This window comes from Calliopsis andreniformis, chromosome 7 (assembly GCF_051401765.1).
Source record: "Calliopsis andreniformis isolate RMS-2024a chromosome 7, iyCalAndr_principal, whole genome shotgun sequence".
In the NCBI taxonomy this organism is placed as follows: domain Eukaryota; kingdom Metazoa; phylum Arthropoda; class Insecta; order Hymenoptera; family Andrenidae; genus Calliopsis; species Calliopsis andreniformis.
This window is the reverse complement of record NC_135068.1, coordinates 11,253,982-11,271,038: the sequence shown is the minus strand read 5'-3', so window position 1 is coordinate 11,271,038 and position 17,057 is coordinate 11,253,982. Positions and strand designations below refer to the sequence as shown.

Below are 17,057 nucleotides of genomic sequence, written 5' to 3'. Positions count from 1 at the left end.
TTGCCCAGCGCTGTTATTTCATCCCGCTGTCGTACAATCGCTGCAAATTTCATGGCCGAGGAGAATTTATTCGACCTGGCCCAGCAGATCTGCCATTAATGAATTTCTCGATATTTTACAAGGCTGCAGGGGGCACGCGCCCTATCGCGGGCGCAAGCTTGCTGAAAGCAGCTTGCCCCGCCGCCCACGACCCCTCGCGTCCACCACTGTTCAGTGTTTAAGAGGGCGTATATATCTTCCCTGGAGCAACCCCCGCAACCCCTGACCGAACGTTCCAATTTATTTGCAACGAGGGGGCATCGTTCATCGAGCTTTCGTATTTCCTCGAACGCACCTTCGAACCAGCCAGCTTTTCTTTTCGAAAATATCGCGACAAATGGGAACAGAGGCTTCACCCTCGTGCAACTCACTGTGTTCCTAGACTGTCAAATTGACACTGTGGTAATTTATTAATGAAATCAGAGAGGCAGAATGTGGTTTGTTAATTGTTTCACTCAATACTACTGACTTTGGCTCGTTCTATATTACTATTGGTTATTATCCAGGGCTTATTCTACTCAATTGTATGTGTCTGATTTATGGTTGACTCGTTCTATCGAATTTTTCTACAAGCAGCACATTAATACTTTCTAGGACTTCAAAATATTGTTAAATCGACGCTAGGGGAGGACGAGGGTTAAAGATTCAAGCAACGTAGTCTAGAATTTGTGTAGGAGTTAAGAAGCCTGGGAAAAGATGTTCTCTGCAGAAGTTCGTAACAAGACGATAATATTTACTCGTTGGTACAAAACGCACCATAGTTGGGTTAGTTCTTACGCTTATCTGCGAAATGGAGAGGCGCCTTTCGTGCATGGCGAGAGAAGGGAAGTTTCATTGGCGTTGGAGGAGAGTAAAAGGAAGAAAATCTCTGGTAATCCCCTGGGGGATAATCGGCGCCGCGTTCTACAATTTTTTCCCTCTAATTAACAGCTCATCGCAAGCGCGAGGGATTACTTTTAATTAGCTCCTGAGAGGAGACGAGAAAAGGAAGCGTCTGAGCTCGTCAAACTTGCATCCATGCGCGAGAGTCAGTCGATGGCTTCGATACTTGGGGAATTGAGCATACCTACTGCGTTTAATGGCACACAGTAGTTCATTCGACCATTTTTCAGCCACTTTGGTTCATTTTCAATATTTGAAAATTCTTTGAATTCCTGCTTTGACCTTTTCTATTCATTCCACTCGATTCGATATTTCACAATTCTACGAATACACTTTCTGACAGACATTCTTCTTCATTAAAAAAACCTGTCACTATATTTTTCAACGAGAATGTACATACCTCTTGCTAAGGCCCTCAATTTTAATATTCCTGAAATGAAATCAAGGAACCTCAAAAAAGCTCAAAGAAACCGCTAGCGATTCAGGAAAAACGAGACGAAGTTAAAACTAAACTGCTCGATAAAATTCCATTCCTGGCCCCACAATAGAATCCTGATCCCCTCGGCTGCTTCGTCCAGCCTTTATTCCCTGCGCCCTCAATTACAATACCTGTTCGATTTTCATTGGCCATTCCCCTTAATCCCAGCGTGTTCGCTGCCGCAGCCAGTCCGCGAATTCGCGGATGAAAGGGAGAGCGACAGGAAAACGAAAGTGAAACTCCAGTCTCCTGGTGGTTGCTCGAAAACGGCGAGAAAGCAATAGGCACGATTTCCAGGGGAGCCTGGCGGGTTCAGAGTGCACGAAACTCGGAGGAAGGAAACGAAATTTGCTCGAGCATCCTGCGTCCTCGTGAAATTTGTCCCTGGAAAGGATTACGGGGCTCCGATACTCCGATGCCGGACAAAAGAGATCAACGAGCATCCTGTGAGCTACGAGGATTAAGGGCGACGAAGAAATTGAATTCGTCGGAAATCCGTCGACGAGAAACGACGCGGGGGAGTCGAGGGGGCGACGTGTTTCCGCTGGCACACCTGAGGTTACTCCTCGAAACACCTTCGACAGTCTGGCGTCTCTTCGTCAAGAGTTACGTCTACCTAGATGGGTCTGCGTGTCTGACTTGGGATTTACTTGTTCTACTTGCTGTGTGTGCTGAGTTAGTCTGCTTACTTTCACGTGTCGGACTTATGGATGACTTGTTCTACTCAGGTCCTGGTGGCTGACGTATGGCTGACTTATTCTACTCGTTTACTTGTGGCTGAAGTATGGCTGACTTATTCTACTCGTTTACTTGTGGCTGACGTATGGCTGATTTATTCTACTCGTTCACTTCTGGCTGACTTATTCTACTCGTTTACTTGTGGCTGACGTATGGCTGACTTATTCTACTCATTTACTTGTGGCTGACGTATGACTGACTTATTCTACTGGTTTACTTGTTCTTGGCGTATTTCTGATTCGATCTACTGATTCATTCCACTCGTTGTCTGAGTTATGTGTGATTCATTGTTGCTTACTTCTATAGTGAAATTTAAAGAAATATATCTACCTAGCTAGATAAACGAAATCGATTTTTCACTTGCCACATATTTTAAAAGCTTCAAGTTTAAAGAATATATCCTTACAATGTCATAAAATATAAACTTCATGTTATGAAAACTGGACCACTACATACATTAATTATGGGTATAAATTTCGTAGTTTCAAGTGACTCTGCCTACATTATACCGAAAGTATTTGCAGTTTTATTCATCCGAGAAAATCAGAGTTCCAAAGTTTGAAATCAAATCGACTTGAACTTTCGAGAAGCTTTCTGCTCAACCGGGATACTGCCTGACGCCAAATCCACGAACGTTTTGTCAAGCTGTTCCTTCAGGTAGAAGTGACAAGAGGGAGGCGGAATCCCAGCATCCAGCAAACAGAAACTTTGCGGAGACCAGGTCGAGTGCTTTTCTCCAGAGCAGCGATCTTCCTGTTACTGCAAGAAATTTCTTTGACGTGAAACTTTGATGTATCAAAAACTACTTGTTAATCAGAGGCACGCAGTGAGGCTCCTTAAAACCTTAAGAAGACTCCCTAAAGTGTTTATTGAAGAACCCAAGCTTCTGTTTTCCGAGGGAGAGAAGGCTGAAAGCAGAAGTTTGATAAGCTCGTCGAAGAATCGCTGAATTCTATCGCGATCAGGAAATTATTAAATCAAAGGTGAGCAGCGATGGTCCACAGGTGCGCTCGAATTTCGAGATTGAAGATGAGCCAAGGAGGCAACGTGTGCTCGAGTGCCACTCAGCTGGTTCGAAGCCTTTGTGCAGCCCTGTCCTCGCGAGCTTCCAGGAGGCTCAGCTTCCTTTGTACCGTGTTTTACCGATGCCAGAGGAACCAACAGAAACGAGTTCCACTCTCATTCTTTCCGGTGCCTTTTCTCCGCTCTTTTGGTTCTTACGAAATTGGGCGCAAGGGCGAGCGGCTGCTTTGACTCTTAATGATGCATTCCCTACTTGCCTGGATTCCCTCGTCGAGTCAAATATCCTCCCGACCACTTCCACGATGAGGAATTACACGGCAGGTAAACCTGAACGCCCCTGTTGTCTGTTCCAGTTGTCTGATTCGGGAATTGTTCTACTGAAATCGCTGGGTCTGACATCACAGTCGCTTACTCTACTGATTCCTCTGGGTTTGCCTTGTGGGTTAATTTGCTGATGGCTGGATACGGTGACGCTGGTAGGATAAGTCAGGCAGAGGAGTGTCAGTAGTAGAATTCAGTCACAACAATGATAGTAGTATCAGTCAGCCATGACAATGACAGTAGAACGAATCAAGCATAGTGACGACAGTAGTATACGTCTCCCACGAGGACGACAGTAGCATAAATCAAGCATATCGACGACAGTAGTACAAACCAAGCATATCGACGACAGTAGTACAAATCAAGCATAACGACGACAGTAGTACAAATCAAGCATATCGACGACAGTAGTACAAATCAAGCATATCGACGACAGTAGAACAAGTCAAGCATATTCTTCTCCACTTTCACCTTAAGAAATTACACAATTTGTATATTAGAGCACCTCCACGTCTTTTTGAAGACTGAATTAAGATTTTCTGTGATCTAGGACAGTTCAACAATGAACAACAACTCTGGAAACATAAATTGCAAGGAGTCTATTCCCAGTAACTTCGAAATTTCTGAAACCTTCTAACCTGTACTTGACAAACGTCACATCGTCTGCAAAGAAGTTTGTAGCTTCGCTCGAGTCACCAAGGTTTATTAAATTCTTCACTCCCTTCGACATTCGTGCCACGTAAACAATTGACATGAAAATTTCTACATGTTACAAGAGGAAAATGCTCGCTGTAACGACAGAAGATGTCGTAAGGGAAACAACTTCAGTAACACGAGCCGTTTCCTTTTACGGGACGCGTGCAGGTATTTCATGAGACTCAGTGGCAGTAGAAAACGCATTAACAAAGCCAATTTCCTAGCTCGATCCCATAACACCTCTAAGAAGAGCAACTTCTTGACGACCTGACATTCCTCCTGAACATCCTTCACTTCTTTCTACTTATCTCGTTCCAGCTATGCTGACTCCAGGGGAGCAAGCCTGTATATGGTCAGACAGTTAGTCCAGAGCAACAGTTTAACACGCTCTGCTTGTTACGATGGTTCGTGCTGTATCGTTGAAACTCTCGAGATTGAAATTAATCTCTCCTCTCTCTTTGGAAAAATTATTTTTATCTTATTTACAGGATCCTGGAAACGCTGCAGATTGCCCGCAATTAACTGATTCTAACGAAGTGCTCTAAGATACTCGTACTCATTCCCAGCATTTTCCAAACTGAAATATTATTCAGACCCACCCTCCCAGAAGGTGATAGACGATCGTATTACGAAAGCACGAGAATATTATCGAGAGAATTGAAAAACACTTCCTGTCTGGGAAGTGTTTTATCTTCCTGAACGACTTTCATTGCTTCCACATCGACGTGATGTACGACAGCCTGACTAGATTCTCAATTTCCGTTTCGAGAACTCAGGTGGTCCAGATGTTGATCCATACCAGCGAGATATCCTCGTCAGAACTATTTTCGCGACTGTAGAACGCTTCTCTCGCGAGAACTCTCGAGCACCAGGCGTCTAGGCTCCTCCAAATATTTTCCATTATTTTCTCACGTTTCAAGGCTCCCCTACACGTGACGCGTCGTAAACACGTTTCCTTCCTGCTTGACACCGAAAGCCAAGGAAGCCTCAAACCGCCAGCTAATTCCACTCTCCGCCTCAAAGCAGGAAAATCATCGTAATAATGGCGCGAGGGTGCAGGGACTTTATGCTCCCAGTTTAAAAACACTCGGCTCTCCCAGCGGCCAGGGAAAATCCAGCAGAAAGAAAACAGCTTGGAACAAGCATTGAAAGTTTCCCACCGTGAAAATGCAAACTAATTTGATCAGCCCACGAGAAAGAACTCTCTGTATTTACGGAGCCGCGCGAAGTTAACGCAAACGTGTGGAAACTTATTTCCCCAGTTGTTCGAGGAAGAACAGGAGAGTTGCCATATCGTCGCGATTTTCTGGGACGAAATTCTCGGTGGAAAGTTCTTCACCGCAACAGGCCCCTCCATCCTTTCCACATGTGACATTGCAGTTAGGATCGCTGGGCGATCGCCCCCGAGTCTTCAAGTGCTACGAGACGATGGGGCGAGCGTGGGAGGGGGATGCATGGACAGCCACTCTCCTCTTCTGTCCCTCTTTCGAACCCCCAACCCCCACGTCACGGCTGCAGATATGACAAACGCACGTGGGCCCTGGAACCCATATGCACTGATAACGACGTTATCGGCCCGACATGGAGCACGCCTGTTATTCCTGATACGCAGACGTGCGCTGATGCAAACTGGTAAAATGCCATCCATTACCCACCCAGACTGATTTACTATTAATTAGTAGTATCTATGGCGGGAAAGCCATGGAATTTCGTTCGTTACACTCTGTTTCGCGAATTAGGGATGGTTTACGTTGCTTGCACACGCATTTGCCCAGCAAATGAGTCTATAAACGATCGTGGGACGTTTTGCTGCGATGAGCAACGAGCGTTCGATTAACTGAAGCTTTGAGCTCATCCAGGTGAATGTTCCAATAGTCTGATGTGCTTAAGAAGGGTGCGACAATCGAGGGTTAATCAGTGGGACTAGGGATGACGATCTCAAATAGATTTTTGCAAAGAAAAAATTCTTTTACAGCAGTGCAGTACTGTTTCCTTACCAGATTTCATCGTGAATTGATTTTTTTAACACAGAGTGGAATCAAGTTTTTTCAAATAGAAATTTCTGCAACCAGGTACTCAATAAAAAAATGATTTTTGATTCATGGACTTTGTAGAGGCTCAGATTGGCACTTCTATTGAAAGATTGGTCAGTGAATGGTCAATAAGGGTTTCCCTGGAACCCTTAAACGATCGATTATGAGGGCGGTTGGGGGCAATTTAAAAAGTTAGTAACGATGTGCAGCAGAAACGAATGAGCCTTCAGCCGCTCCATATAAAGAATTTGTCTAATGGTTCAGAGAGGGCTCCTCCTCCTCTTTGCTCTATTTCCAGCACGATACCTCCGCTCTCTCACCCGGCGGCTGACCTTTCTTCCCTTCTCCCTATCTCTTTCTTTGCACCATCCTCCCCACATCGGACCCCCGCTGCTCCTTCGCCACTGACGCCTTCTTCCTTTCTCGGCGAGTGCGTCGGAGAGTTTGAAAGAACTTAAAATAAACGGCGCGCACCAGCCACCGTTTCTCTCCACGACCGACAATACTCCTACCCCCTGACCCCCCCTCGCTGTCATTGTTGCTTCTGGTTAGCCGAAACTTTTGTCTTCGACCACGCGACCTGACCGAACGATGGTCATCGCGGTGGCGTGCCAGCTTGATTATTTTGCAATTTTTTGAAGTGTTTCTTGAGGAACTTGAGGACTTATATGGCAACTCTGATACTCGTGAGTTGAAATTATTGTTATAATTCTGGGGTTCTAAGGGAAAATTACTTGTGTCACATTTTTAAACAATTCGAGTTGAGAGCTTAATTCATAGGTAGAATATAGAATTTATGTTTCCAGGAGGAAGAGTAAAAAAGAATTTTGTAATATAAAAATGAGGGTCCAAGAAGACACCAGTCCATAAAACGATGCTCCTTTCTAAATATTATTTTTCCAAACCAAAGATTACTTTTTACCCATAAATGCAGATTCTAATTTCACATGTATTGTTCTTAGAAATATATTTCTGTATCTGCAATAACAATTTTGTCTCCTGTGTAATGGAACACCAAAAAAAGTAGGCAAAGTTATCACTACAAATCTCGTCTCAGACGATTATAAACAATTGGAAAACACCAATTAGAACAGAATTTAATACCAGCTAGTACAAATAAAGGAGCGTCAGCATTTTATGCATTTCCAATAACTTGAAAGTGTTCAAATACTTACGCAACGTAGTATGTTATTTTATTCTATTCAAGCTTCGCGTAATAGATACTCATGACCCTCCATTATTAATAAATAAATAAACAAACAATTATCTGCGATGATCTAGTGAACACAACCTGCGTTCAGACTCTGTTTTCTCTCCAAACGCAGACTGGGTAATGTAACAGAGCAAGCAGACGTTTTCTTAAAACGTTCGTTAACTAAATAGCACTTCCCTGCATAGCTCATTAACCGGTAATAGTAATTTCCTCGATCTGCAGGGGCGTTGAGACCTTAGGTGGAGCTTTGAGAGCTTGCAGACGTTGCATACACGGACTCGACAACATCCAGTAACCAGCTGATGAAACCAAACGCCTCCTGGGACTGGCGGCTATTTGCATTTACTGTCTCCGTAGTTAATCGTTATTCGGTAAACAACTATCCGTGTTCCGGTTGGCGAAGTCCATCGAGATTAATGGCCACGTACTGGGTGGTTGCCACTAATCTGACAATTTCACTGGGGGGAAATTCTTTTAATTGCATCAGGCCAACAGAGATTGGGGACACTGGAGAATTCATGAACAACTTCAGAAGAGATGGGAAAATAAAGAGTGAAGTAGAGTGTGCAGGCTTTCGTGAGTTTCAGGTAGTCGAAAATGATTTTTTTGTGGTGGTTGAAATTTTTGAGGAGTCCAATTCATTTTCTTTCCTATCCGAAATTTAAGAACTCTCAGTTGTGGATCTGATTAGTGTTCTAATTAATAGGAGGCTCGGGTAATCGAAATTTCAGGCACCTGAAAATAGTTTTCTTAGGCACTCGAAATTTTCAGGGTCCTGAAATTATACTTTCAATACCTAAAATTTATGAATTCTCGGTTCTGAGTCTTATCAGTGGATTAATTGGGAAGAGAGGTTCGAGTAACCGAGATTTCAGGCACCTGAAAATAGTTTTCTTAGGCACTCGAAATTTTCAGGGTCCTGAAATTATATTTTCAGTACCTAAAATTTATGAATTCTCCATTCTGAGTCTTATCAGTGGCCTAATTGGCAGGAGAGGTTGTAGTACCCGAGATTTCAGGAACCTGAAAATAGTTTTCTCAGGCACTCGAAATTTTCAGGGTAGTGAAATTATATTTTCAGTACCTAAAATTTATGAATTCTCGGTTCATAGTCTTATCAGTGTTCTAATTGGCAAGAGAGGTTCTAGTAACCGAAATTTCAGGCACCTGAAAATAGTTTTCTCAGGCACCCGAAATTTTCAGGGTCCTGAAATTATATTTCCAGTACCTAAAATTTATGAATTCTTCGTTCTGAGTCTTATCAGTGGCCTAATTGGCAAGAGAGGTTTGAGTACCCGAGATTTCAGGCACCTGAAAATTCTATTCTTAGGCACTCGAAATTTTCAGGGCCCTGAAATTATATTTTCAGTACCTAAAATTTATGAATTCTCGATTCTGAGTCTTATCAGTGCCCTAATTGGCAAGAGAGATTCGAGTACCCGAGATTTCAGGCACCTGAAAATAGTTTTCTCAGGCACTCGAAATTTTCAGGGTCCTGAAATTATATTTTCAGTACCTAAAATTTATAAATTCTCAGTTCTGAGTCTTATCAGTGCCCTAATTGGCAAGAGAGGTTCTAGTACCCGAGATTTCAGGCACCTGAAAATTCTTTTCTCGAGTACCGAAAATCAAGGACCTGAAATTATTTTCCTCAGCATCCAAAATCTACAAATTATTAGTTCTGGGTTTTATTACTAATCTCACTCGACAGGAATCTCAAATAACCGAAATTTCGGTCGCCTAAAAATAGTTTCTCTTTTCAATTATCCAAATATTTTTTGGGTCACCCGAAAACAATGTTATTCACGTAATGATCTGAGCTGCTTATGCTCTCCTCCCGATGCTCACGTCGGTTTCCCGTTGTTACCAAAGCTCGCGCTAAAAAGCAGCCCATGTTTCCCTCTGTTTCTCCTCTAGCTGCATATCATAATGAAGTCAGTAACCCAGTTCATGAAGGTCGAATGAGAGTGTAGCTTTACTACGGGACGACGCGTATTGATTAAAGGTTTTACGTTGATTAAAACTGTGACTGGCGTCGCGAGCGTGGAAACAGAAATCCCGTCCATTGAATTGTAGCGGGTGCCGTGTCGGCCTGCATCGTCATTCATTCGCGACATCTCCGTATTAAAAACATGCCTCGTCATCGGCCCTCGAAATCACGGGACGCGGAATTATTAAATACTCGATTAAAAGCGTGGGACCGATGCGTCAGGGCGGAGCCTTCGCGCGAGCGACGCTGTAATTACCTCAAATGGTTTTTCCAATGGAACGTGTAATTACGTTAAAGGATTACAGACAGGCTGGAAAATTAAAAATCGTATTAACCTCGAACACGTACACCGTCGAACCGCCATTAACCGTGACTAATTGAAATCTGACTTAACGAGCCGAATTAGCATCGCTCTGAAAGATGGGGCCAAGTTATATTACCGACAGAGTCCAGGAATCCTAATTTCAGAAAAGGAACGAAGGACCTCTGAATAGGATTTCGAATATAGTCACAAGCCTATTTCATTTGTCAAGAAACTTTCTGAGTCTGCAGATTCGAATGTGTCCTAGACAACTGTGTCGGTCAGATGAGAGTTCATTACTTAAAAGATGAATAGAAAATTGGGACAGTAGTATGTAAATTATACAATAGTAATATAATAAATTAATTTCATACTCTGTAACCCAGACTAGTCCTCGAAATTTGAACGAAGTCTTGGACTTCAGTGTTCAGCTAAGAAGTAGCTTCTATTATTTTTTATTGGCACACAGTTGTGAAGATTCTCAGCAATAATAGCGAAGCATCTTTGGCTATTTAATATGGAGGGAAAGCGATATTCTGCAACTGCTGTTCATGGCCTATCTACGAGCGACCAGACGTCGACATGGCAGCCAGTAACATATCGGTGGTGCATGCTACGGGTTTCGGTTCATCATTATGGAAGTCTCGAACTGTGCCGCATCGAAGAACCCCTCCGATAGCACTGGCTCCTATGAATATCCGTCTATTCAGCTGGTCATGTTTACTCGCGGTTAGACCTTCGCCGAGGACCACGTAAGGAATAGAAACGTGACTTTCATAGTAATCGTCCTGTCAGATGTAACGTATGTATTAATTTGCATATCGAGTGTTACAAACTTTTTCACTCGAAGAATATTCCCCATGTCACTTTTTTGTCTTGTTTCAAGTTAGTGTCATCTTGAACATCCCTGGCTGAGTCGTCGTCTTTAGTGTCTGCTTGTAAAGCTGGGTGCACACTGTATGTTATATGAAATAGAAAAGGGAGATGTTATGTATATGTCTCTTTTCTGTGTTCTAGAGAATTATAAAACTTTGCTGTGTAATATGTAGTGTAGACCCACCTTTATATACATGTCTTTTTCTGTCCTGTGAAAAGTTGTAGAAGATGTAGTGTAGACCCAGCTTAACATCTGTCTCTTTTGTTTTCTAAAAAGTTATACGACATGTAATGTGAAGGCACCTTAAAACTGCATGTTGCAATTCTTAAGGTGGGTCTACACTACATGTTAGATAACTGTTATATAAAGGTGGGTCTACACTACATATTATACAAGTTTGCAATCCTCTCTGATTGCACACAAAAGTTTTTGTAGAATAAAGATTGTACAAAAAGTATTCCCTATCAGTTAACATAGAAATAAAAAATAAAATATAGATATTTATTTGGAGATACTGAAATTTGGCGATATCTGATACTAATTTTTGGAAACTGGAGGATTATACTGAAGTCTGAATGAAAGAGGAAACGAAGGATGAACGCGTTAATAATGAAATCAGCCGCAATCCCGACTGTACAAATTCTGGAAATTAAATCGGGCTGCTGGGCAGGTTCGAATGACTCGTCATTTTCGGGCCGACAACGTAACCAATTCCCCTGTTCCCATTCCCTCGCCCTCCTCCACCCCTTTCGTGTCGAATTTCTACTCGTCGATCTCTCGTGGATTAATTTTCCTGGTAAAAGTGCAAATTAATATCGTCGCGGGAATAGCGTAGATTCACTTTTGTTCTTGCATTGTAAAATATCAATTATACTGTGGTCATTGGAACGCTGCCGCTCGAAGGATATTAAGGAAATTCGGAAATAAAAATACCAAATCACTGATCACATCACTGATATCTGAATTTGTGTGCGAAAGGGCAGGGTTCTACCTTCAGTTTTTCCTCAAAAAAGATCGCGAAAAAAATTCATCAATTTCCTGAGAGTCGGCTGAAGTTGGCACACTTTCGGAGAAAAATCACTCTCTCTTCCTTCGCATGTCGTGGAGTCAAAAATTTTTTTCGGAAAAGTTCTATGCAGGGGTGTAAAAGTAGAAGCTTTACCCTTTAAAATGAGCCTAGGCTGATCTCCCTACGATTTTTTTTGACAGAGCTACAGCAGCCCAAATATAGACAATTTTTTGGATCTCTGGATCATCGTTGCATTTCTACGCGTGAGTCACACTTTGCATTCAGACTGCCATAACTCAGCGAAAAAAAATCGCAGAGCACTCGCTAACGTCTCGTTCGAAAGAGGAGGGGACCAGCTTCAACATCCCACCAAAAAATGTACCAATAAAAATTTATGACGTATCCAGCAGTTCTCTGAAGTTGGAGAAGATTTGAGGAAAAACTACCCTCTCTTTCTTGTAGGTTCGTGGAGTGGACAATTTTTTTCGGGAAAGTTCAACACAGGGATGCTAAAGTAGAGCCCTTACCCTTTAAAATGAGTCCAGGCTCACCTCCCTCCGATTTTTTTTGACGGAGATACAGTAGTTCAAAGATTGACTACTTTTTCGGGGTCTGGATCGCTGCGTGATACAGACGCTGGAGACTCACTTTTCATTCAGACCTCGATATCTCGGCGAAAAAAAATCGCAGAGCACTCATTCTGGTCTCATTTGACAGGGAAGGGATCCAGCTTCGATATCTTATCGGAAAATATCGCGAGAAAAATTTATTAAGTTTCTGGTAGATCTCTGAAGTTGGAAAAGATTCTGGGGCTAACAACCCTCTCTTTCATGGCGGGTCCTGAGAAAAAGAATTTTTGTTGGAAAAGTTCAATCCAGGGATCATAAAATAGAGGGTTCACCCTTTGAAATGAGACCAGACTCACCTCGCTGCGATTTTTTTTGACGGAGGTACAACAGTTCAAAGATTGGCCATTTTTTCGAGCTGTGGATCACTGCGTGATTCAGAGGCTACAGGCTCACTTTTCATTCAGACCTCGATATCTCAGCGAAAAAAAATGGCAGAGGATTCGTCCTGGTCTCATTCGAAAGAGGAAGCTTTAGACTTGAAACTCACTGCAAAACTAGCCTCAAAAAAAATTTATGAAGTTCCAGACGGTCGTCTGAATTTCGATAACTTTCAGGAAGAAACTAGCCTTTATTTTTAGGCGTATCATGGAGACAAAAATTTTTTTCACAAACCTTTAACTCAAAAGTGTAAAAATAGAGACTCTGCCCTATAAAATGAGTCCAGGCTCACCTTTCTGCGATTTTTTTTGACCGAGCTACAGTAGCTCAAAGATCGACAATTTTTCGAATCTCTGGACCATCGTTCCCATCCCACGCAGGAGTTGCACTTTGCATTCAGACTGCCGTAACTTGGCCAAAAAAAATCGTAGACCACTCCACAAGGTCTCTTTCGAAAGAGGATACTTCAGGCTCAAAATCTACCGCAAAATTAGTCCCCAAAAAAATTCATCAAGTTCCTGACAGTCGTCTGAACTTGGAAAAAACTCCAGAAGAACCCACCTTCTCTCTCTCTCGGTCCATAGTCGAACAACAAACAATCTTCTGAAAATTTTACTCAGAGTTGAAAAAGTATAAGCCTTACTCTTGAAAATAAACATAAGCCCACTGTCACACGATCTTTTTTCACAAAGTTATCGCAGCTCGAAGATCGACAATATTTCATCCCTTAATTATTTCCCCAGACAGCCCTGAAATTGTCCAGCATATCAACAATTTTTGTCAAAGGTACCCAACTGACCTCCCCAGAACACGTTACTGCACCAACCCACCAAATTCCTCTGCTCAAAATCCAGGGCTCCGAAAGCACACTTTTTCATTCCCCATAAATAACAGCCTTCGCTGATCCATCGCCTTCAGGAAGCTTCATCCTCGGGGGCTTCGCTCATCGTTTACAAATCGCAGCAATTCGACGGGGGATCAGTGTTTCGCGAGACGAGGGGATCGCTCGAGAAGACTGCTGTAAATTCATGAAGCATCGATGGGACGCGAACGAGGCGGTTTTGCACGCGGCCGCGCAGAAACGTTTGCACGACAAACGGAAATGGACGAAGAGCTGCGCGGATCGGATCACTGGCGCTCGGGGGATCGATGGATCGGCGCTCCTCCGCGACGCGAGTCGTTTGTCGCGATAAATGACGCGCGAAACGACGCTGTTTCTCGTGGGAACTCGCCTATCTTCCCTCCCCACCGCGGCCAGGTATTTTGAAATTGAAATCAGAGGAAGGAATTGGAATCCTCGACGAGGGGCTGCTGTCGAAGGCAGGGCGGATCGGCGAAAAGCAATTAAAAATCGAGCACTTCTCAGCTCCTTCGCGCTCGATTTTAGCGGAGATGAAAATCAGGATGTTACCGAGGGGAATGAAGATCTCATGGAATTTTCATCCACTGTGTAGTGTTGCCTGTCGAGCGGCAGATCGCCAATTAAAATGTGAAAATAAGGCGAAATTGTTTCTAATGAGGTTATTGGAAAATTCTGCGTTTCACGCTGTCTGAGTTCATGTCGAACAAGATTAATTAACGAGATTATAAATTCGAGGCGAGGGAGAAGCAGGATAACAGGCGCCATGGCAACGAGGGGATAAAATCTCAAATCAAGAATCGCATCAATTTTTCGTCCCACTCGTTCCGTAAAAGCATCCCCTCGGACGTATCGACGAATCTATCGAAGAATATCAAGCGTAACGACACTGTCAGACATCTACGAAGAGCACCCATTTAATAAACGTCTCCTGCTCGGTTTATTGACCATTGCTTCCTTCTCTCCGAAAATTCCTTCGTTATTTCGACCCACTACAACACGTAAGCGAAATTCCTGAGGCACTGACGAAACAAAAATTATCAAATCTTTCGAAAATTCGACCTGAGACACTAATTAACATTTAAAAAATTGAATTTGTATTTCTGTGAAGGAGAAAGAGTATTAAACCTATTGCTTCAGATAAAAATAGAGGACCACGAAGACACAAGTCCATGAGACAGTACTGAAACCGAAAAATATATAAATTGTATCACATATTCCAAAAATTGTATCACTAAAGTTGAAACTAAGCAGAATTGATAAAACTTATTTCCCAGGTTCGATATTCGAAAAATTGTCCCACTAAATCTAGCATGTTTCTAGTATACATAATGGTACAATATGATCCTCGTTAGCTCGTTTTGCCTTAGATCCACAAATTTACGAAGAAAACCTTCGGGGGTCGAAGAAAAACACAGAAGGATGAAAGGAGAAACCGAGAATGTTAATCGATGTCCCTTTGTACCGCCACGGGAACCATTAGCCTGCTGTGCTGGGCCGCCACCCCCTCGGGGTCGAAGGTGGGGGAAATCGTAATGCACGAACGGGAAGACGGAAGTTTTCAATCTCGCTAATCGATGTCTCGAAACTTCTTCCCGGATGCAGAAACTTCGAAACTTCCTGCCCTTCGTTCCAGGCATTTCGCGGGTGCGTGTGATCGGGCCTCGGAGCAACACGGGGATGATTTATGGGGGGAAGGAATTTGGTTCACTTCTTTTCGGGATTTCGGGAAAGATGTGACATGTTTATGTGAAATAAAAATGGAAACCTCGAGCAATAGAGTTTGTTGAAATTTTGTGGACTTCTACGGGGGGTAGCAAGTGTATCTTGAAATATTCTGAGGGATGGTCGAGGAGCTTAAATGGAACAGAGAATGTCCCATGACGCAGTGTCTCGTCTGCCTTCATTTTGCAGTGATAATACCTTGAAGTTGATATATCTATAAATAAGGTAAAGTCACAATTAGAGGACTCTGTGATTTTACAGAGGCTTTGAAGAGTAAAAATAAAGCAAAAAAAGTCTTCGTACGTTTTGCAGTACGTTTCCTACAAAGAGCTTGAAAATTTCATAGCTTTATAAAAATGAAATATGTATGAAGATTTTCCTCTGTAAAATTACAGAATCCACAGATTGTTAGTTTAGCTTGTAGACACATTAACTTCAATATTAACTGTGTTATTATATTTGTATTAAATAACAACATAAATAACATATTAAATAATGTAAACTGTGTTCCATTTGATCTCCCTTACATCCCCCACAATATTTCGACATTTCAAGAGATCTAAAATAATAATTCCACCCTGATGAATACGAAAACAAAACAAAAATTAAAGACTGCCAGTCTAGAAGGTTTTACAAAATTCAGAACTTTTGGGCAAGCAAACTTCTCTTCAGAGAACAATGCACATCGAACAGTTCCAACCCCTGGTGTGAAAAGGAACTTTCTATAAAAGTTCAATCCACCCTCGCTTGCGAATAACATTTGTTGCGTAAACATGGCGATCGTTAGCTTTACACCGAGCGAAACAGGAGAAAAGGGAAATTAACATACAGAAAGGATGAAGGAAGTTTTAAATGCTAGCGCCGAAAAGTTGCAGGGAGGTTCGAGGGGGGAAACGAGGGGGTGCAGTACAAGGGATTATAGAAACACTCAAAACTGATCTGGAACGAGGGCAGACGGTTCTCTGCTGGCGCAAATAGCCGCTCGGGGGCGAGGTGCAAACCCTCATTAAACATTTCCAAGCTGTAACAGTGCTCTAACCTGCTCAGACTTCTTACTTTCTAATGAATATAAATATCCATTCGTTCTCTTTGTCTTTCTTTCGCCTGCTTTCCCCCGACTTTCCGCGCCTTTTTGTCTCATCTGCTTTCTGGCCCACTGTTTCCCTCCTATTTCACTTCCGCTTCCCCTTTCTGTGACCTCACCTCTGACCCCCGAACCCCTATATAATTGTTTCTCAGCGAACTCGCGGACTTAGAGATAAAGTTCCTATTATTTTACTAACAGCACGCTCCACTGTCCACTTTCTCTTTTCTACTCTCTGGTTCTACCGAGGAGGTTGGAACATCGTCTTCCATTCGCTCGATAAAATCTTGAGGATATTCGAGAAGTTTATCTAATCCATTCTGAAAGTACTCTGTGGGGCCATGAGAGATGGTTGAATAGATTTCTTTTCTGGAGTGTGGGTAGACTATGGGTTATTCTAAAGGCTAGACTTAGGGTGATCCTTTGAAAGAACTCTTTCTATTTTTAATAAAAAGAGAAAGTTAATATTGGGGAGTGGGGCGGAATACGATTTCTGGCGAACAGTTTTCCATCAAATGAAATAATAGGAAGGTAGTTAAAAACATCGCAGTTCTTGTAAATATGAAATACTGTCGTGCCAAAAATATTTCAAATTATCACGTATTTTATATTCATGAGATAGCGTTTTACATTCAAAGAATTACAATATTTTTAAATAATTTAGTACTTCTGAGTTTGATCGTACACACAAATGTGTGCACAAATTAGAAATTTGTAGGAATAAATGGTATTTACTGAAATAAAATAAAACATAAAATACTACAAAATAATATTTAGAGAGT

The 17,057-nt window shown here is 42.4% G+C and overlaps 1 protein-coding gene across 1 annotated transcript in view; it reads left to right on the top strand.

Moving 5' to 3' along the window:
- The window catches only part of LOC143181361 (uncharacterized), a 58,647-nt gene that overhangs the window by 5,102 nt on the left and 36,488 nt on the right, over positions 1-17,057 (top strand). The window lies entirely within an intron of this gene.